This window comes from Pristis pectinata, chromosome 27 (genome assembly GCF_009764475.1).
Source record: "Pristis pectinata isolate sPriPec2 chromosome 27, sPriPec2.1.pri, whole genome shotgun sequence".
Taxonomy (NCBI): Eukaryota; Metazoa; Chordata; class Chondrichthyes; order Rhinopristiformes; family Pristidae; genus Pristis; species Pristis pectinata.
In genome coordinates, this window is record NC_067431.1 from 3,780,148 (window position 1) to 3,804,209 (window position 24,062).

A 24,062-nucleotide genomic window follows, 5' to 3' on the forward strand; every position below is an offset into this window, starting at 1 on the left:
ATCCTCATAAGACCCAAAGAGGAAAGCCCCAGCTCGCTCAACCTATCCTCATAAGACATGCTCTCCAATCCAGATAGCATATGGTAAATCTCCTTTGCACTCTTTCTAAAGCTTCCACATCTTTCCTATAGTGAGGCGACCAGAACCGAACACATTATTCTAAGTGTGGTCCAACCAGAGTTTGTTCTTTCTTTTTCAATCTTTTTATTCATTTTCAAACTAATACAGAATAATACATATAACTTTGGTAATTATACACGTAATACAAAGAGATTAGGAGGACAATCATGACATATATAGTCATAAAGAATAAAAAAAAGATATATTCTAGGCCCCATGGTTTCTTAGTAAACGAATATATTACAAAAAAAATCAAAACAAGAAAGAAAAAGATTTATTATATCAAAAAACCCAAATTGAAAAAAAATTATAAGTAATAAAATGAAAGAAACTAGAAATAAATTTCAGAAGAAAAGAAAACTAGACTGACATTTCTCGATAAACAAAGAGCATTATGATGTCGTCAACTCTGCTCCTCTGTTCAAAGATTATTGCAAAGGGATCTATATCATATGAAAATATTGAATAAATGGACTGCAAACTTCCTCAAATTTAAGCGAAGAATCCACAGTACCACTCCTCATTTTTGCTAAGTTTAAACATGATATAGTTTGAGAAAACCACTGAAAAGTAGTGGGAGGTATTGGATCCTTCCATTTAAACAAAATGGATCACTTGGCCATTAATGTAACAAAGGCAATCATATGACAAGCAGCAGCAGATAAGTGGCCAGATTCCATCATTGGTAACCCAAAAATTGCAGTGATTGGGTGAGGTTGTAAATTAATATTCAATACAGTTAAAATAATATTAAAAATGTCTTTCCAATATTTTTCCAAAAGAGGACAGGACTAAAACATGTGTGTCAGGGAAGCCACCTCTGAATTACATCTGTCACATATAGGATTTATATGGTGATAAAAACGGGCTAACTTGTCCGTCAACATATGGGTCCTGTGAACCACCTTAAATTGTATCAAAGAGTGTCTGGCACACATTGAAGATGTATTAACTAATTGAAGAATTTTCTTCCATGTCTCTGTGGGTAAAAGTATCTGGAGTTCTCTTTCCCATTCATCCTTAATTTTATGAAGTGTCTCTGGACGTATTTTCAGAATTAGATCATAAATTATTGCTATCAAGCCCTTCTGATAGGGACTAAAACCTAAAATTTTTCCCGTAATTTCAATTTTATATGGAGTTGGAAAAGAAGGCATAGTAACTTTTAAAATATTTCTAATCTGTAAGTATCAAAAAAAGTGTGATCTAGGCAAATTATATTTATTAGACAACTGTTCGAAAAATTAAAAAACAGTTATCAATGAATAAATCACAGAAACATGTTATTTCCTTCATTTTCCATAAATGAAAAGCTGAGTCGATTCTGGATGGTTGAAAGAAAAAATTAGATTGAATGGGGCTTGATGAGTTAAATTTATTCAATCCAAAGAATTTACGGAATTGAAACCATATTCGTATTGTATGTTTAACTATTTGGTTAGTCATACGTTTACTCAATTTAGTAAGTGCAAAAGGGAGTGGACCTCCTAAAATAGAAACTAATGAAAATCCTTGCACTGATTCATACCCAAGGTATACCCATTTGGGACATTGAATTACATCTAAATCTTGTGCCTAAAAAATTAAATATTTGATTGTGGTGACCAGCACACATGGGACTCAAACCACCATCGGGAGCAGCGGGCAGACACACAGAAGCGTGTTTAGGACTATCCCCTTGGGACGGACCCTCAGGGGACAGTCGGACGTCACGTCCGCCCCATGGGTTGCAGGGGCCCATGGGATGAGAGATTGAAGCGCGTGTTTTTGAATCAGTAGAGGTTTTTTTTGAGTTCAGCACTCTCTGCCTCCGTGTGTTCCTTTAGTAGCGCGTTGTGTGCGGCTACATGATATTAATTGCCCAGTAATATAATCTGAGGTTAGGCAAAGCCATGCCACCATCCTTTTTTAATTTTTGTAAATATTTCTTACTTAACCTTGGGTTTTTATTCTGCCATATATATGAAAGAATTTTTGAATCAATAGTCTCAAAAAAGGAATTCTGGATGAAAGTTGGAATCGCCTGAAATAGATATAAAAATTTTGGTAAAATATTCATCTTAACCGCATTAATTCGGCCTATCAATGATAGAGATAATGGGGACCATTTCGTAAATAATTGTTTAATATGATCAATTAAAGGTAGCAAGTTAACGTTAAACAGGTCCTTATGCTTCTTGGTAATTTTAACACCCAAATACATAAAATGGTCTGTAACTAATCTAAATGGTAATTGCCTATAACTTGGGATTTGCATATTTAATGGAAAGAGTTCATTCTTATTAAGATTTAATCTATAACCAGAAAAAACACTAAACTGAGCAAGCAGTGATAATACTTCAGGGATGGATTCCTGCGGGTTAGAAATATAAAGTAACAAGTTATCTGCATATAGAGATACCTTATGAATCCCCTGTCCACGAGTGATACCAAATATGTTAAAAGAATCCCGAAGGGCAATTGCTAAGGGTTCCAAAGCAATATCAAATAATAAAGGACTTAGAGGGCAACCCTGTCTAGTACCTTGAAAAGCTTGAACAGAGGGGATCTCTGATTATTAGTAAGTATTGAAGCCACAGGTGTATGATAAATCAATTTGATGGCAGACATAAAATTGGGACTAAAATTAAATTTCTCAGATGTATTAAATAAATATTCCCATTCGACTCTATCAAGTGCCTTTTCAGCATCTAATGAGATAACACATTCTATTGGTGGTGCTTCATGGAGTGAGACGTATATTGGCTCTGCTCCATCTAACTTTTATGTAACACCCTTTAATAAGACTTTTATAATACTGTTACAAGATTAATTTTGATTTTTAACTGTTGAAATGAATACCAGATCCAAAGCTGGAGCTAATGGCAAGAATAATGGAGACCCTCAACCTACTTTGGAAGCTATTTCTAAACTGGATAAAAAGCTGGGTCGAAGACTTGCTGATTTGGAAACACTTTTAAAGGACACTGAAGATAGACAAAATACACATTCAGGAAAATGCTAAACAGCAGCAATTAATTGCTGAGCTGGATCAAGCTGGTAAAAAGAGAGATTCCAGACTGAACTCACTTGAAAAAGATTTTATTACGATCAAACAAAAGTTGGAACAGCAAAAACAGAGGATTATTGATTTAGAGAGCCACTGTAGGAGAACGAATGTAAGAATCATCGGATTTGCAAAGAATGCTGAAACTGGCAACCCCACTGAATTCTTTTCTAAACTTCTGGTTGATGTGTTTGGCTCTGAAGTGTTTTCTGCTCAGCTTATTCTTGATCATGCTTATCGAGCAATAAGATCGAAGCCTCCGCCAGAGCAAAAACTACGGCCAGTAATATTGAGATTTCATTACATGAGTATGAAAGAAAATTTAATTTGAATTGCTTGTCGTCGTGGAATGATTCAATATAAGCAGTGGAAGTTTCGTTTGGTTGAAGATTATACTCCAGAAGTTATGAAAGAGAGACTGAGTTACAAACCAGTTATGTCACGTCTTTATCAAAGCAATTACCATCCAGCATTATTATTTGCAGCATGGCTGAGAATTACATTACCCGATAAATCTCGTAAATGTTTTAACTCTGTCAAGGATGCCAAAGATTTTCTCATGGACTAGCCTTCAATTTTAGAGGGTTAAGAAATACGTTCTTCCTTGATTTAATACTTATTTGGTCTATTAAGTAATAATTAATTTCAGATTTGACTTTTCCTAACCTTGGAGATATTTTTTTCTCTTTGGTTAACGTTCTCCTGCTTGGTTTCGGAAAGTGGTCACCTATCATACTTAATGATTCCTCTTTTCCTTTTTCTATTATCTCTTTTAGTTCAATTTTTTTAATGCTCTGTTTTAATAATAATCAAGAACTTGACAAAGTGATTGTTTTTTTCTTTGAAATAATTATAAAACTGTATTTTTTAAAATGTGGATTGTTAATATCCTTTCCTTTTGTTTAAATTTTTTTAAACAAGTTTGCTTATAGTTCGGTAAATTTGTTTTGGGTTTCTCGATAATTTGTTTTGACTAAAAGGTGGTTTACATCCTTTTCAATATTGGACTTCTGCCACCAATAGAGTTGGGAGTATTCAAATTAGTAGATAGCTTTCTGGCTGCCTATTGGCCAGTTTTCGGGCTTTTGGGGGTGGGGGTGTTTTTAGGCTAGTTTTTTTCCTCTGGACTGATGAACTACAAACATGTCTGAATTCTCGTAATATCCGGCTCCTCTTTGAACTCTTTTTCCTCTTTCTCTTAATGAGCCTCCTGTACAGTAAGGTTAAATCTTTACATACCATATGTTTTTAGTCTATTAAAATGGATATGATTAATTTTGTTTTCTGGAATACCAACGGTTTAAATAATCCAATTAAGCGCAACAAGGTCTTCAAAGTTTTTCATAGACTGAATGCTCAGATTATTTTTGTGCAGGAGACGCATATGAGGAGAGAGGATAATCAACATTTTTTGAGATTTTGGAGGGGTCAACAGTTCCACTCTAATTCACAAGCAAAGGTGAAAGGATTCTCTATTTTCATAGACTCCTCAGTTTCATTTGTTCATCATGAGACAATTTCAGACCCGAATGGTAGATTTTTATTAATTACTGGCTTACTTCATAATAAAAAAGTTGTTATGGTTGATGTCTATGCACCTAATGTTGATTATCCTGAATTTTTTAAACATTTATTTGCATCTTTTTCCAGTTTAAACGAATATACTTTGATTATGGTGGAGATTTCAACTGCTGTTTAAACCCTCCGATGGATAGATCTGTGTCAAATCCTGCACTTCCAAACAAATCCGCTGTTTTTATTAATTCCTTTTTAGTTGATGCCGGAAGGTTAGATGTTTGGAGATATGATAAAGAATTTTCATTTTTCTCTCATGTTTATCATAATTACTCGGGGATTGATTTTTTTTCACCAATGCTAGATTAGGTCCATTTATTAATGACTGTAAATATGACACAATTGCCATTTCTGATCATGTGCCGTTGAAATCATCAATTAAATTATCAGATGTACCCTCTGGCATCAGACAATGGGGATTCAGTCCTTCTCTATTGCAAGATTCAGACTTTGTCCAATTTATTAAAGAACAGATTTCATTTTTCTTTTTAACTAATTTTACTGTAGAAATCTCCAGTGGGATAACATGGGATACTTTTAAAGCATACATCCGCAGTCAAATCATTTCATATTCTGCTGGACTGAAAAAACGAACTAATAATGAAATATGTATATTGACTGATAAGATTAAAGAAATCAGTAAAAAATATTCCGATGCTCCCAATTTGGAGCTCTATAAAAAGAGAACAGAACTTCAATTACAACATAGTTTACTATTAACATTTCCAATTGAAAACCAATTACTCAAAACTAGGAGTCAGTTTTATATACACGGTGACAAATCTGGTAGATTGCTTGCCAATCAACTGAAAGCTGCTTCAACTAAACGTCAGATTATTAAAATTCGTAAATTAGATGGTAACTAGACGGCGGACCATGAACAAATTAACAAATCTTTTCAAGTATTTTATACTTCTTTATACCAATCAGAATTCCCTGAGGATTCTACATTAATGCATGAATTTCTAAGGGACCTGAAGATTCTGAAATTATCATGTCATGAACGTTCAATATTAGATGCACCTATTTCGAAGGAAGAAATAAAGCAAGCAATTTTTTCAATGAATTTCGGTAAAACACCCGGTCCTGACGGGTATACAGTCGAATTTTTTAAATCCTTTTCTGATCTTCTTTCTCCCTGGTTAGGAAAAAGTTTTAAAGATGCCCTATCAGTGGGTAAACAACCACAATCCTTTTATGAAGCTACTATCTCTTTAATTCTTAAAAAGGATAAAGATCCCACTGAATGTACACCTTATAGACCCATTTCTTTATTAAATGAGGATTCCAAAATATTTTCCAAAATATTGGCTTCTAGATTGGAAAAGGTTCTTCCATGAATTATCTCTGATGACCAGACAGGATTTATCCAGAATCGTTATTTGCATTTTAACATCAGGAGGTTAATGAATATTATATATATCCCCTCATCTAACCAGAGTTCTACAGAGCTGTAACATTACCTCACTAACGTTACAGCTCTATAGAACTCTGGTTAGATGAGGGGGTATATCTAATATCCCTCGACTAATGAAGGCCAACACGCTATATGCCTTCTTATCAACCCTATCAGCTTGGGCGGCGACTTTGAGGGATCTATGGACTTGGACCCCAAGATCCTTTTGTTCCTCCACACTGCTAAGAATCCTGCCATCAACCCTGTATTCTACCATCAAATTCGACCTTCCAAAGTGAATCACTTCACACTTTTCCAGGTTGAAATCCATCTACCACTTCTCAGGCCCACTTTGCATCCTATCATTGTCCCATTGTAAACCTTGACAACCTTCTACACTATCCACAACACCACCAACCTTTGTGTTATCTTTAAACTTACTAACCCACCTTTCCGCTTCCTCATCCAAGTCATTTATAAAAATCACAAAGAGCAGGGGTCCCAGAAGAGATCCCTGCGGAACACCACTGGTCATCAACCTCCAAGCAGAATACGCTCCATCTACAACCACCCTCTGCCTCCCATGGGCAAGCCAATTCCAAATCCACACTGTCAATTTTCCCTGGATCCCATGCCTCCTGACCTTCTGAATGAGCCTATCATGGGGAACCTTATCAAGCGCCTTACTAAAGTCCATATACACCACATCCACTACTCTACCCTCATCAATGTGTTTTGTCACATCCTCAAAGAATAGTACTTCAATAGGTCCTCCCAAACCTACAACCTCTGCCACAAGGACAAGGTGCATGAGGAAATCACCATTTTTAAGTTGTTCCTTATCCTAATTTGGAAATATATCATTGGTCCTTCATCATCTCTGGGTCTAAATCCTGTAACTCCCTTCACAATAGAACTGTGGGACCACCTTCACCAGATGGACCGCAGTGGTTCAAGGCTCACCATTCTTAAGGGAAATTAAGGGTGGGCAATAATTGCTGGCCTTGCCAGTAATGTCCAGATCCTGAAAATAAATTAATGCAAAATCCAATGCTGACCTGATAAATGAATGACTCACCTACACCTCTAGGTCATCCCTGGCACTCCAAAAAATCTGCCCTCTACCATCTCTCCTAGTTTTCAACCCACTTCATAACCTCTTGATCTGTATCGAGCCATCACCATCCCCATCTCCCAAGCTGAGTGCCTAACGTACAACCCTCACCCCATTATAATCATAGTGCCAATTCCTGCTCCCCAAATCTGATGCTTCACAGCACCCACTCACCCTGTGACCAGCCTCCAGAGCCTCCCCTGGGAGGGGAGGACCCGGTAGCACACTTTCTCACTCAGAACTCTACGGCCTCCAATCTGTAGAGTATTGATACAGAGATCAAACTGTTGCTGTCTCAACACATTTAATTAAATTAAACATTCAATCAGATAGACTAGAATACCCTGGCAATTCTTAGTCCGTATTTAATGCTTCTTTTCAATTATTCTTTCAGTCCTTTGGGATGTGGTCATTGTTGGCAAGGCCAGGGTTTATTGTCCATCCCTCATTCCCCTTAAGGAAGTAATGGTCACTATGTGAATGGAACCCTGGGATGATGTGCAAACTCAGGCCTGCCTCGCCTCAGGTGATGCTGGAGAGGTCACAGTTGTCCTTGAGACTTCCTTTAAGGTCTGTGCATGATTCCAATCCTTTCATTGATTGTAGAGTAGTGACATATGCAAATAGCTGCAGCCTGTACAATCATTTATAGTTAAAGCCTATTTTGTTTTATTTCATTCCAATAAATTGATGGTTTAAATTAAACTTTGTCCTTATTTTATAAAGTCAGCATTTTATTTTTTTCCCAAAACTGAACATTGAACAGCCTTAATATTTTCTCTTGCAAAAGCTTTTTCTGCTCCCTGTTGTATGAGAGTAATTACCTCTCACAATGTTACAGCCATTCATTTCCATTAAAGCAGGAGTCAGAGCCCATTCTCGTCAGTTTAAGGAGCTGGCTGTTCAGGAATGTTCCTTTTTAGCTTTGTCTCAAGATCAGTTCGCACCCATGAAAGCAGGAAGTGCTGCTCCTTCCTTACAGAGCCAGCATAGCATGTACAATGGCCTTTCCAAGCACAATCGTACTGTCACAAGCACATCAAACACTGCAGAGCGTATGTGTCAAATTGGCTGATTTGATAAATAGTCAATCCTTCTGTCAAATACTAAAGGTGTCATGGTCACTTTTTTGTGAATTGAATGGGACAATGTGGCAGAAAAACTGATCTGATAGTGAAAGCTTGACTTGAAATAAACTTCTCATTCCTCCCAGGTGCAATATGTCTGTTCAATGCAAAAAGATTTCAGCCTTGGCCAATAGGAACAGTCTCACCTCTAACTCAGGTCAGGGATTCAAACTTAACTCCAGAGATTTGTGCATCTAATCCACTACCTTTCATCACTGAGGAGCTGCACCAGATGAGGTTAACCTTAGTACATGTCTGCCCTTTTGGGTGGATAAGAAATATCCTATGGGCTGATTTGTAGAGGAACAAACCTTTCTTAGTGTCCTGCCAAGATTGGTCATTAATTTGCAGCTTTGAAGCCTGATTATCTGGTCACTTATCTTATTATTCTCAGCAGGAGCTTGCAAGCAGTGTACCTGAGGCATCAATTTGCACCAAAAATGGGGTAAACTGAATTCCACGAACAAAAGGAAAATCAACGCATTTAAATCTTTTACTGTTCTATTCTTGTAACAAACAGGTTAACATCTGTTCAAATAACACAGATGACAATTTAGGTGCATTAATTACCGGTGTTGTAAAGCTAATTAGTTGCTGGCATTATGGCAACAACTTGTGCTCATTAGTGCCTTTAACATGACCTGAAGTGTCCCAAGGTGCTGCACAGGAAAGTACTCAGACAAAAATTAATCAGCACTAAGTTGAAGAAGGAGATATTATTAGAGGTGACCAGAAGCTTGGACAAAGGTGCACATTTTGAGTAATAACTCACACAAGTAGAAAGACAGAGAGGTTTATAGAAGAAATTCCAGAGCTTTGGACTTTAATAGCTGACTGTGTGGTTGCCAGTGGTGGAGCAAAGAAAATCAAGAATGGATGTCCAGCGTTTGAAACCATTGACCCGGATAAGGTTACCACACTAAGCCCACTAGTACTGACTCCAGAAATGTTAATGGTCAATAGGACAGCTCCTAATCTCATGAGGCACCTGGACACAAACTCCACTAGAGCACAGAGACAGAACCATCCTTCCTACGTCAGTTGGTCCTCTGTCCTTGAAAGGGGACTGTCCAGGTCCACCCAAACCCACAAATGGTTCTCAATGAATGGGCCAATCTGAGATATTTATGCTAAATGTATAATTTTTCAGCATCCATGCTGCTTAGCTAACCCCAAGGACAATAATATTTTGGCATTTAGAATAGGAGTCATTTAAGGGACTGCAAGCGGCAAGTACACTACTTGGATTCATGGTTTCCAGAGTTCATCTCCTTCCTCGGTTCATGTCTGGGTTTGCTGTAGATTTTTATGCATTTATTTATTCACAGCCTTTGAGGAAAATGAGGTTGATGTGATGCATATGGACTTCTGAGACCAATTTGACAAAATGCCACATAATGGACCTCTCATCAAAACTGAAAGTCATGGAATAAAAGAGGCCATAGAAAACTGGCCAAACAAGAGGAAACTGAGAGTAGTAGTGAAAGGTTGTTTATAGGATTGGAGGGAAGTGTACGTTAGAGCTCCCCGGGAACTGGTACTGTCATATTTCCTTATGACACAGAGGGAGCCCGTCAACTTCATGCTAGCTCTCAGAGCAATCCCATCAGTCTCACTCCTCCTAAGTCCAGCTAATGTAACCTCTCTCACATGTCCATTAGCTCCACCCTGATTTTCTTGCCACCCACATACATTAGGAGAAATTTACAGCAGTTAATTAACCCACGAGCACATCTTTGAGAAGTACCCAGAGGAAACCCAAGGTTACGTGGCAAATGAAATTTAACGCTGTTACATTTCCAATGGAAGAATAAGAAGACGAAATTTGAACTAGAGGGCACAATCTTAAAAGAGGTACAAGAACAATGTTATCTGGGGAACTACTTGCCTGGTCCATTGTAAGTGGAAGGCCACGTGGAGAAGATGGTTATAAAAGCATACAGGATCCTGGGCTCTAGAAATGGAGGAATGGAGAACAAAAGTAATGAAGTCCTGATGGACAATTAAAAGATAGGTTAGGTCACAAACTATTCTGGGTGCTGCTTTCAGAAGGCTTCAGAGAGGATGCAGAAGAAATTTACCGAAGTGTTTCTGGGATGAGGAGCTTTAGTTATGCGGAGAGACTCTGGAAGCTGGGCTTGTCTCCTTGGAACTGTGAAGATTGTACTGAGATCTGACAGAAGCAATTCTAATTTTGGAGGGTGCAGAAGAGTCAATAGAGAGAAATTGTTCCCATCAGAGAAAGATGAAGAGCTGGGTGACATCATCTGAAGGTGTTGACAAAGGAACCAAAAGGGACTGGAGGAGAAGCTTTACATGAAGGGTTGGGCTCTGGAATGCACAGCCAGGGGAAGCAAAGGGGGCAGATCTAATTGTAGCATTCCAAACAGAGCTGGGTAAGCATGTGAAAGGAAGGAATTTGCTGGTTATGGGGATGAGGACATGGAAGAGGGTCCAGATGGATTGCTCCTACATAGAATCAGAATGGCCTTAGTTTTTACGGGGGGGGGGGTGGTGGGGGGGGAGGTTTAAGAACAATATTAATAAGACTCTCCTGAAGACTGCTAATTTTATACTGCAATTGATTTACCTGTAAAGAGAGGAGCAATTCAGCCCGTTGTGGAGAATAAATCAACTTGTTTAACTCACCATTGACTGTTGAATTAAGACTGACCATAAGGCATTCTTCAGTAAACCTACTAAAGAAACAAGGTTCCTATGGAATCTTAGAAAATTTATGATGTAGAAGGAGCCCATTTTCCCCATTGTGTCTACATTGGTCGACAAAGGGCTAAACAGCTCGATCCCACTTGGTAGCCCAAGTCCATAGCTTTGCTTTACAATTACACATCTGAGTACTTTTCAAATTGTACTTAAGAGAATTTTACTCAGTTTTTGTAAGTTAGTTTTGCAGAAGAAGTGTTGAGTGTAAACATCATCCTTTTTCAGCAGGCAGTGATTAGGGTATAACAGTACAATTTTATAAATGAAGGTCTTATTTGACAGATCAAATGTGAAACAATCGACAATAGAACATATTGAGGCAGTTGTACTGAACCATGAATATGCGATTCAGTAAAATAAAATTAATGATAAGGGACGATTCACCTTATTATACCTGATATTGTCTTATAATCTAAAAAAAGATGCCCTTCAGCCCATCGAGTTTATGTCAGCTCCCAAAGTATTGCCATCAGTCCCATTGCTCCTCTTATTTCCCTGTCACTTATTCTCTCACGTGCCCATCAACGGCCGTCGATTCTCCTCCAATTAATTACTGTAAATTGTCTTTGGGGTGTGGAGGGGATCCACATCCCTCCAGAGGAGCTGGAAGAAGCCCATACAGTCGCAGGGAGGACATGCAAACTCCACACAGACAGCACCTGCGGTCAGGATTGAACTTGGGATCACAGAAACTGTGCAGCAGCAGGGATAACTACTGTGCTGTCCTAGGAAGATGCCTAATGTCATAGAAAACTGAGGGCCCAGGTCAGTAGGTGAGAGGGTGTAAATGTACCCATTACTGAACCATGGATAAAGATGGGCAGAAGTGTCAGCTGAACATTGTTGGGTTTTAAGACTTGAAAACAAAGAAGACAGAAAGGGTAAGGGTGCGGAGATATTGCTTCATGGAACAATTCCAGCTGTGAGGAAGAAGATAGAGGAGAAATGTCAACATGAGGCCATGTAGGTTGAAGCGAAGAACAATAAAAGAGCAGTAACATTGCTGAGAGTGGTTATCGGCCCTCTGATAGCCAAGGGGAGGCAGAAGAGCAAATAACTTGGCAAGGTTCTGCAAGGTACAAAAATAATAGTCATGATATTTGGGGATATCAGATGCTCCAACATTAACTGGGAAAGTGGCAAAGAAAGGGTATGGAAATTGCAGGATTCCTGAACTGTATTCAGGGGAAATTTTTTTATCAACTCGCTACAGGCCCAACAAGAGAGGCAATGTGCCTGAGCAGATGGAAAGAGTATCTGTGGGAGAGCACTTTGGCAGCAGTGATCTAAATTTAGTCAGATTTAGCACAGTTACAGAAAAGGGAAATGACAGACCAAAAGTAAAACTTTTAATTTCACCAGACCGAGATAGGATTAAGAAATGAAAGTTAAAAAAAACTACAGATGCCAGAAATATATAATAAAAACAGAAAATGCTGGAAACACTCAGTAGGTCAGGTAGCATCTGTGGAATGAGAAACAGTTAAAATTTTAGGTGTGTGATTGTTCATATCAGACTGGGAAAGTGAGAAAACAGGGTCGTTTTCAGAAGGTGGAGGAGAGAGGAGTTGAACAAAGGGAATATCTGTGATAGAGTGAGACCAAATGACTTATTATGGTAATCAAATAGCAGTTGGGATCAGATTATGCTTCTTTACATAACATGTTGCTAATAGCAAAGGTGTGGGACATGTCCAACAGGCTAGACCCGACTAATAAAAAATACTGAGCTAAAGTGACGACAAGCAGAAATGGCCAGTTCTGATATGGAAAGAAAGAGTGAGTTACCTAGAGCTGAAGACATCAATATTAAGTCCTAAAGCCTGCAACTGCCTAGACAGAAGGTGAGGTGACATTCCTCAAGTTTGCATTGGGCCTCTCTGTAACAGTGCTGGAGACAACAGACAAATACATCTGAATGGGAGTGGAATGGTGAAATTAAAGTGCCAGGTAACCAGAAGGACTGCGGACTGGACTCAGGCATTCTGCAAAGCAATCACCCAATCTGCGTTTGGTTTCTCCAATTAAAAGGAGACCACATTGTGAGCATTGAATGCAACATAAGGAACAAGTACTAGTAAGGAACAAGAAACAAGTTTTCATCCAGATTCCAGAATCTGCAGTCCTTTGTTTCTCAAGTACTGGAAGTGTTGGACCAGTGGGTGGGGATCAAGGAGGGAATGTGAAGGTTCAGACCATATACATTCCCAATTAAACAAAAGAGGAGCTTTCAGATCTCAACCCCTATGGATGTCATGGGACGTACAGGGTTGGAGAAAGCAAACAAGGAAGATCAATGCAAAGCTCAGCACTGCAGAAGAGGAGAAGGAATGTGGCAAGTACTGGGTTGGGTGAAATTAAAAAGAAAATGGGAAGGCAAAGAGAGTGCACTATTGGCAGCCAGGAAGAGCTATAGAGGTTCGTGTAAAAAGATTAAAAGGAAATAAGGCAATATAAAGAAAGGATTCTTTAAAGACCAGAAAAGCAGCCCGAGTATCTGAAAAACACTTGAACAGTTTGAAGTAAATACTTGTAGTCTGCCTTCACAAAAGAGAAGGATGATACAGACACTGACAGTCAGAAGGAAGAATGTGAAATAGTCGGAAAAATCACACAGAAAGAACAAGAAACAAACATCAACCATCTCTCTGCCTCCACAGGTACTGCCTGACCCACTGAGCTCCTCCAGCAGTTCGTTTTTGCTTCAGATTACAGCATCTGTAGTGTCTTTTGTCCACACAGAGAAAGAAGACATTTTAAGGGATCTAGCATCATTAACAGTGAATAAATTATCAGGCTTGGAATAATTTTTTTGGTCCTACATGTGTTCTTTCTTATAATAATTGTGTCTAATTTATGTTTAATTTATGGTTTCTTGTGAATGTTGCTTATATGATGCTTTGTGCCTGTGATGCTGCTGCAAGTAAGTTTTTCACTGCATCTGTGCACACATGTACTCGTGCATATGACAATAAACTCGACTTTGACTTTGAATTAAGTATACCTCAGGCTCTTGGAAAGGATCATGGTAGGAAATAGCACATGCTCTATTTAAACTTACCAACCCTCCTCGAAAACAGACCAAGAGGAATTGACTACATAATCACAGTCAGACAGGCATTGGTTGGGGCAAATTGTTGGAAAATTTCTGAGAGATGGTATAAATCAGGAATTGAAGAAACAATCAAGGACAATCAACGTGGATCTATTAACGGAAGGACATGTGTAACCTACCCTGAATTTTTTGAGGAGGTAGCAAGATAGCTCACAAAGGGTAGTGCACTTGATGTACATGGATTTCAGCAACGCGTTTAACAAAGTCCCACAAGGCGGATTAGTCAGAAAAGTAAAAGCTTGTGGGATCTAAGGGAAAGTGATGTTGGATTAAAAATTGGGTCATTGTGCTCAGTTCTGGTCGCCTCACTACAGAAAAGATGTGGAAGCCATAGAGATGGTGCAGAGAAGATTTACAAGGATGCTGCCTGGAATGCAGAGCATGCCTTATGAAAGCAGGCTGAGGGAACTCGGCCTTTTATCCTTGGAGAGAGGGAGGATGAGGGGGGACCTGATAGATGTGTATAAGGTGATGAGAGGTATTGATTGTGTGGAGAGTCAAAGGCTTTTCCCCAGGACTGAAAAGGTGACCACAAGAGGACACAGGTTTAAGGTGCTGGGGAGTAGATATAGAGGAGATGTCAGGGGTAAGTTTTTTACTCAGAGAGTGGTGAGTGCGTGGAATGGGCTGCCGGAAATGGTGGTGGAGGCGGATACGATCGGGTCTTTCAAGAGACTGTTAGATAGGTACATGGAGCTGAATAAAATAGAGGGCTATGGGTAAGCCTAGTAATTTCTAGGGTAGGCACATGATCGGCACAGCTTTGTGGGCCGAAGGGCCTGAACTGTGCTGTAGTTTTTCTATGTTCTATGTTGGGGGAAAAAGCACAGGGTAATTGTCAATGGAAATTTTAGTGAATGTTGTCTGCAGGTTCAGCTCTATGAAGTTGGGGTCCCTTCCCTTTTTAATGACTTAGAAGTAAATATAGTGACCATGATTAAGAACTTTACTGAGGATACCTAAAGAGACAGATTGGTTGATTGTGAGCAAGAAGCCTCAGAGATGAACTGGCTGGGTGGGCACAAACGTGTAGAGAAACAGACAGGAGAAGCAAAGAAAACAATGAGATTGGTAATAAGTTATAGGATACAAGAATGTAGAGGAACACACTGCACACCCACACATCCTTGAGCGTGGCAAGGCAGGTGAATAAAGTGCTTAAGAATAGCTGCGATGTTTGTCTTTATTGGCTGAGGCATAGAATACAAACTCAGAGAAGTCATCCCAGAACATTCGCCAGACCAGATTTAGACACTATTGCACAATTCTGCTTGTCAGCCTACAGGAATGACGTGATTACACAAGTACTGAGGTTTACCAGGATGTGGCCAGGTTCAGAGAGTTATAGCTGTGAGGAAAGACCACTCAGGCTGGGGATGTCTTCTTCGGACAGAAGATGATGAGGGTGAATAAAATAGCAAGAGACCTAGAGAAGGTGAACAGAATGGACTCACTTCCCTTGGCTGGGAACTTGACAATCAGGTGACTGGTAGTTAAATGGTTGAAAGTTGAGGGGCAAGTTGAGGAAACACCACCCTGAAGACTCACACTCTCAGCTGCGGAGCATGGTATCTATGTCTGAACTGTACTGTTTCCCGTTACCACTACATTCCTTTTCACTCTCCAACTGGAATGTCCTTCTGTAGTATGGAAGGTGTGGCTAGTTTGCTCATCCGCTCTGTAATCCCTGCTGCCATCCACAGAAGCTGCATGAAGCTTATGTTTGACTGTTAGACAAGTACGACGGCTGGATTCCCTGCAGTGCTCTATTTTGGGGTGTGAATGAACTATGGAACAAAATGTCCCTCCTTGATGCATTGTAGTGTCTGAATCTCAGGCTCCAGCTCAACAAGTCTGCACCAAAATTCCTTCAGTTGTTCCTATGAGTTTCCAGGTACTACAGCTACAACACAACAACTGCCCTTCATACCTGCCTCAAAGTATAGATTTAATTTTGTCAATTCATTTAATTCTGCCACATTCACCTTCACCTCACCAAGGTCTTAACACTGTGCCAAAGCACAATACCTCCAGCTGGGCCCACCAGTTCATAGTCCCAGGTAACTTCAGCTGACTTCATTTAACCAGTTCTAGCAAATTACTCAATTACCCAGGAGACTAAAAATTACTTTATATCACTGGGATTTAAAACTACAATCTTATGCGAATTTAACTGCAAAATAAAATTAAGCCAATAAATTTAAAGTGAAAATAAAATTATCCCTTAGTTACCAAATTCCATGCTCACAAACTCACTTGTGCCTGAGCAATGACTTTTTTCTTGACAATTTTATTTCGCAGCCCTCAAGCCTCCTGTGTGCTTGCACTCAGCTCCTTCCCCTAATTTCAGATTTTCATTGTCTTTCTTGTTTTAATTCTGCCTTAAACATCGATTGGTGTGGCTTTAAGAGCAACTATTTCTACTCCAGTCAGAACAGTTGCCTGGAGCACTCTGTCTCCCTTTGATCTGACTCCTGGGACCCATGAGGAATAGACCCACTCAGCTTGCAATTGGAAGATTCAACATTAGGGCCCATCTTCTGCTTTTTTTTTAACCACGTTTACTTGCAGCCACTGAATTTTCAAACCCCGCAAATTAGGAACACTGTTCTTAAAGGCGCAATGCTGCTACTTTTCACTGTGTTTTTTTTAACCTTCCCAATTGGTGATTGTAGTATACCCTCTGCTGCAGTTGTGGTAAGTTCCACTTACAATAATAATTACTTGACACCAATGGAACTCCAATGATACTTATTCCAACTCTAACAGCAAGGAACTTGCTACATGTGGGGCTCGCGCCATGTATCCTGGTGAAAAACTTACTGCATCCCCTGACCACTTGACTTATTTACACATAGAAAAACATCACAAAGATTTCATCTGATTCACCTCCTACCATGCCACAGTTATAACAGAGTCGTTGACTGACAATAGCTATCAGTTTCTACAAATTAGTTTACAACAGAGCCAGACCCAGTTTTGTGAAGCTTCACCTGGAAGTTTATTGTGCCGGTCAGCATCCCCTCCATCAGACTGACCAATGCAAATCACAGAAGTTATTTGTTTTTGCGCCTCATTAACATGAGTGCAGCTCCCAATCGGTGTCCGTCATGTGGTGTAGTGCATGGTGACAGGGTGTAATTCAGAAGAAGCTGGGACGGGTGACTTCAACTACCACTGATTGACATCGTTCTGAGGTCTTTGATAGTGGAGATGCTCACAACCTATGTTCACAGAAGGTTTCCTCAAGCTATTGCCAAGCTAGGAAGTGAGACTATGTCCGCTGGAAGTGTGTCCAGATGCAGGTCCTCTCACACTACACGGATCAGTTGGACCCACCGTGGAGGATTCAGGAGGCAGAGAATGTTATAGATAGGAGTTTCAGGGAGGTGGTCATACCTCAGGTTCAGCCAGATAGATGGGTGACTACCGGGAGGGGCAGGCAGGTAGTCTGCTGTGGCTATCCTCGTCTTGAACAGCGTACCTCTTTGGATATCATGGGGAAATTGGCCTCTCAAGGAAAGCAGCAGTAGCCAGAGCAGTGGCATCGGATTGGCACTGTTGTACAGCAGGGAAGGCCGAAGTGCAGGCCAGCAGTAGTGATAGGGGACACGATAGTCAGGGGTATAGATAGAATTTCTGTGGCTATGAGCAAGACTCCAGGATGGTGTGTTGCCTCCCTGGAGCCAGGGTCAATGAAGTTTGTGAGCAGACACAGGATATTCTGGGGGAGGGTGAGCAGCCAGAGGTTGTGGTCCTCATTGGTACTAACGACATAAGCAGGAAGAGGGATGAGGTCCTGCCAATGGAATTTAGGGAGTTAGGAAGTTACAAAGCTGGAATTCTAAGGTTGAAGTCTTGGGATTACTCCCAGTGCCACATTCTAATGAGGCAAGAAATAGGAAGATGCTACAGTTGAAAGCATGGGTAAAGAGTTGGTTTAGGAGGGAGAGCTTCAGATACATGGATCATTGGGCTATCCTTCTGGGTAGGTGGCACCAGTACAAGGACAGACTGCATCTAAACTGGAGGGGCACCAACGCACCAATATCCTTGCAGGGAGGTTTTCTCGTGATACTTGAGAGGGTTTAAACTAATGTGGCAGAGAGTGGGAACGAGAACTGCAGCTCAGCAAATGGAGTGATTCAGGAGAACATCAAGGTTAAGTCAAGTGAGCCGAACAGGAAGAAAAGGCAGGGCCAAGTTAATAAACACAGCAAAAACGACAGTCCAAGGAGTATTTATTCTAATGCAAGGAGTATAACGGGTAAGGCAGATGAGCTTAGAGCCTGGATTAATACATGGAAATATGATGTAGTAGCTATTACAGAAACTTGGTTGAGAGAAAGGCAGGACTGGCAGCTCAATGTTCCAGGGTTTAGATGTTTCAGACATGACAGAGAGGGAGGTAAAAGAGATGAGGGAATTGCATTATTGATTGGGAGAATGTCATATCTGCACTTAGAGAGGACATCTTGGAGGGCTCATCCAACAAGGCCATATGGGTACAGCTCAGAAGTAAGAAAGGTGCAATCACTATGAAGGGGTTACACTATAGGGTTCCAAATAGCCATCAAGAAGTGGAGGAACAGATATGCAGACAGATTATGGAAATATGTAAAAATAACAAGGTTGTTGTAATGGGTCATTATTCCTCAATATTGACTGGGTCTCCCTTACTGTCAAATGCTTAGATGGGGTAGAATTTGTTAGGTGCATCCAGGAAGGTTTCTTGAAACAATAGCTTTAAATTTAAGTAGTCCAACTAGGGAAGGGGCCATACTAGATCTGGGCAATGACCCTGGACAGGTCATCAAAGTTTCAGTTGGGGAGCATTTTGGAACAGTGTTCATAATCCTTTAAGTTTTAAGATGGTTATGAATCAAGATAAGACAGGTCCTCGGGTGAAAGTACTAAATTGGGAGAAGGCTAATTACATCAGTATTAGGCAGGAACTGGGGAAAGTAAATTGGGAGTGGCTGTTTGGTGATAAATCCACAGCTGACATGTGGGAGTCTTTTAAATGCCAGCGGTTTAGAGCTCAGGACCAGCAGGTTCCTGTTAGGATGGCAAGGTTCAGGAACTTTAGGTAACAAGAGTTATTGTAAGTTTAGTCAAAAGGAAAAGGAAAACATACATAAGGTATAGGAAGCTGAAGTCAGACAAGGCCCTTGAAGGATATAAAGGAAGGAAGGAAGAACTTAAACAAGGAATTCAGAGAGTTAAAAGGAGCCATGAAATATCCTTGGCAAGTAGGATCCTAAGGCATTTTATAGGTATACTAGTAAAAAGAGTGTGGCTAGGGCAAAGGTCGGCCCACCCTCGTACGAAGGAGGAAATTTACGCTTGGAGCCAGAGGAAGAGGTTGAGGTCCTATATAAGTATTTTGCGTCGATATTCACCAAGAGGGACATGAGTGCTGGAGAGATCAGCAAGGGATATGTTGATATTCTAGGACATGTTAAAATTAGGAAGGAGGAGGTGTTGGGTGTCTTTAAAAGTATTAAGGGCCTGATAGAAGGTATCCCAGGTTATCGAGGGAGGCAAGGGAGGCCAGAGATCTTTGCATCCTCTTTAGCCACAGGTGAGGTCCCAGGAGACTGGAAAATAGCCAGTGTTGTTCCTTTGTTTAAGGGTAACAGGGATAATTCAGGAAGTCCTGATGCAGGATTTCAACCTGAAATGCTGACAATTCCTCTCCTCCCATCGATGCTTCTCGACCCACTGAGTTCCTCCAGCAGATTGTTTGTTGCTCCAGATTCTGGCATCTGCAGTCTGTGGTGTAATCCAGGAAATTATAGGCCAGTAAACCTTACATCAGTGGTAGGGAAATTATGGAGAAAATTCTTAGGGGAAAGGTTTACTTGCATTTAGAAAAACATGGATTTTTGCAGGGGACGTCCTGTCTCACAATTTGATTTAGTTTTTTGAGGAGGCGACAAAGATGATTGATGAAGGTAGGGCAGTAGATGTTGTCCACATGGACTTTACTACGTCACTTGACAAGGTCCCTCATGGCAGACTGGTCCAGAAGATTAAGTCACATGGGATCCATGTTGAGTTGGTAACTTGGATACAAAATTGGCTTGGTCATAGATGACAGACGGTAGTGGTGGAGGGGTGATTTTCTGACTGAAGGTCTGTGATCAGTGGTGTTCCACAAGGATCAGTGCGGGGACTTTGTTGCTCGTGACATATACAAATGATTTGGATGAAAATGCAGGTAATCTGATTGGTAGGTTTGCACACGACATAAAAATTGGTGGAGTTGTAGATACTGAGGAAGTTTGTTGAATGATACAGAAGGATATGGATCAGTTGGAAATTTAGGTGGAGGAACAGCTAATCTGGACAAGTGGGAGGTGATGCATTTTGGGTGGTCAAATGCAAGAGGAAAATAAATAGCAAATGACAGGACCCTTAGGTGGATTGATGTACAGAGGGATCTTGGGGTGCAAGTTCATAGCTCCCTGAAAGTGGCAACACAAGTGGATAGGAACGATAAGGAAAGGCAGACAGCACACTTGTCCTCATCAATTGGGGCACTGAGTATAAAAGTCGGCAAGTCATGCTGCAGCTGGCTTTAGACCACATTTAGAGCATTGTGTGCAGTTGTGGGCACCACACTATAGGAAGGATTTAGAGGTTTTGAAACGTGTTGCCAGGGAGTTGATAGAACCAAATATGATAGCAACATTTAAGAGCCATTTAGACAGACACATGAACAGGCAGGGAACGGCGGGATATGGGCAGGCAGATGGGATTAGTTAGATTGTCATCATGATGGGCTGAAGGGTCTGTTCCTGTGACGTTCTGTGTTCCACGTTCTATATTCCATGTTCTATGTTCGATTTTCTACGTTCTCTGTAAGAGTGCCTATCTTTGGACTCTGCCCTTAAGATCTTCATGGTAAATATCCAGGAAGCCAAATCTCCAATGAAATATCGAGGGGAAGGGCAGGGGCAAGGAGCTCAGTGGTGGAAGCGAGGTGTCCGGTGCTTGAACCCAGAACGGAAGCAGCTAGGTGCCCTCAAGTGCATGGTCAAAGTTAGCGAGCATCTCAACCAATGCCATCCTTTAACGAATGCGCAGCTTCACCCACACACTGGCACACGCGTTGCACCATTAGTCTCTATCAATCACAACATTCATCAGCCCCTCTGTCACCTCACATACCTCCATATTCCAGCACTCCCACTCCAATGCCCAGTTTCTACAAGCTGTCAACTTTTCATCTACAACAGGCACATCATACGGAAGCACTTGGACACTTCTGTCTCTCACTATCAGCAGCAACACCGTGACCCTGTGCGTAGGTTCATGTCATGTTGCAGCTGTGTAAGATTTTGGGTAGGCCACATTTGGAGTATTGTGTGTGTCAGGTTGTGTGAGATTTGTTCAGATGTGGAAGGCCCATCTCACTGGGGTCCAACACTGAACCGTATAGGGTGAGTCCAAGGGGAGGGAGGGCATATCGGAGAGTAGAATAGGAAAAGGTGAGAGGATGTTGAGCGGGAACATCTAGGTCCGGGGTCCGTGGAGGAGGTGTGTGTTTTGTGAATGGTGTGGCATATGTGGGGTGTGTTTGGGGAGTGTCAGGGAGGTGTGAGTGTGTGGGGGAGGTTTGGAGTAGGTGTGGATTGTGTGGGATGAGTGGGGGAAGTGTCGGGGAGGTGTGGGTTGTGTGAAGTGTGTGTGGGGTTTGCAGGGTGTGTGGAGGAGGTATGGAGTGTGTGGGGTAGATTTCGGGTGTGCCAGGGAGATGGAGGGTGTATCAGGAGGTGTAAGGTAGGCATGGATTGTGTGGGATATGTGGTGTGCAGGGTGTGGGATGTGTGGGTGAGGGTTGTGTGGGGTGTGGGTTTTTTGGGGTGTGTGCATGTGTGGGAGAGGGGTGTGTGGGGGGTGTGGGGTGTGTGGGGTGTGGTGTGTGTGGGGTGTATGGGGTGTGTGGCATGAGGGGTGTATGGGGTGTGTGACATGAGGGGTGTGTGGGGGGGGTTTGGTGTGTGGGGGGTGTGGGGGGTGTGGGTGTGAGGGGTGTGTGGGGGGTGTGGTGTGTGTGGGGGGTGTGATGTGTGTGGGGTGTGTGGGGGGTGTGATGTGTGTGGGGTGTGTGGGGGGTGTGGGGGTGTGGGGGTGAGGGCTGTGTGGGGGGTATGGTGTGTGTGGGGGGTGTTATGTATGTGGGGGGTGTGGGGGGTGGGGTGTGTGGGGGGTGTGGGGGTGAGGGGTGTGTGGGGGGTGTGGTGTGTGTGGGGGGTGTGGGGGGTGTGGAGGGTGTGGGGGGTGTTATGTGTGTGGGGTGTGGGGTGTGGGGGGTGTGGGGGTGAGGGGTGTGTGGGGGGTGTGGTGTGTGTGGAGGGTGTGGGGGGTGTTATGGGTGTGTGGGGTGGAGTGTGTGGGGGGTGTAGGGGTGAGGGGTGTGTGGGGAGTGTTATGTGTGTGGGGGGTGTGGGGGTGGGGTGTTTGGGGGGCGTGGGGGGTGTGGGGGTGAGGGGTGTGTGGGGGGTGTGGTGTGTGTGGGGGGTGTGGGGGGTGTGGAGGGTGTGGGGGGTGTTATGTGTGTGGGGTGTGGGGGTGGGGTGTGTGGGGGGTGTGGGGGGTGTGGGGGTGAGGGGTGTGTGGGGAGTGTTATGTGTGTGGGGGGTGTGGGGGTGGGGTGTGTGGGGGGTGTGGGGGGTGTGGGGGTGAGGGGTGTGTGGGGGGTGTGGGGGGTGGGGTGTGTGGGGGGTGTGGGGGGTGTGGAGGGTGTGGGGGGTGTTTTGTGTGTGGGGGGTGTGGGGGGTGAAGTGTGTGGGGGGTGTGGGGGTGAGGGGTGTGTGGGGGTGGGGTGTGTGGGGTTACAACTGTTCACACCTCTAACAAGAACATCAGGATTTGTAGCAATAAAATCAACAGGATTGCATTGAATTTCACAGCCCAGCATTACTCCTTCCTCCTGCTGCATGTGAAATACCACAGGTCATGAATCAAATTATACACAGAATCTATTCCAAAATGTTCTTTTCTGAACAAAATCTATCCAACTTGCATCAGAATGAAACAATTCTGCTTCCCCTTTTCTCGAGGGAACTTCTTCCACAGATTAACCTCTTGCTCCTCGAAATGATCTTCCTGCAAATTTGTTGGAATCTGCTCCTCCCTAAGTATCCCAACACAGGCTGAGCCATCTGATCCTACCACTCTGTACAGGGTGAATTAACTCATCGAGTTGCCATTATCTCCCTCTTTGCAATCCAAAAACGGAGAACCATATCGCAACCTGCCATGGTACACTGGTGTTGGGGATTTTACACATCAGAAACCCACTGGGTTTAACCCACCTCAACACCTTACTGATAATTGTTCTACCAGATGCCTTAATTTTAATTGTTCTTTTATTCACAAAAATCCAATAACAAGAGGAAAGAATTTCACATTTTATTTTCTTGTCGATAAGGACAGGTCTGTTTATTTTCAAGGAAAGGAATCCAATGATGTTCAGCTGTGACGCACCAACCATCTTGTTGTGACACCAGGCAATGGGGCCAATTCCTCACTCCGAAATTTGCATAGGGCTCAAGGTGCAGGTCAGTAAGGGGATTGATTTTAAACTGTGGAACCAATGAACAGCCTGCTGCAGCCCACTTTTGACTCTATTAATATTTAGAGCCTTTCACTGGGTAATTTGCATAATAACCCAGAACTTGCTGGAGCAAAGCATTTTGCGGTCACTGCTTTGAATTAAATGTTTTTCCTCACCCTTCAGCTCCAATTAATTTCAGCCCATAGATTGGAGGTTCCAGCTGATAACAGTACAGAGAGGTCAACGGAGCCTCTGTGGCCTTGGTGAACAATGGGGC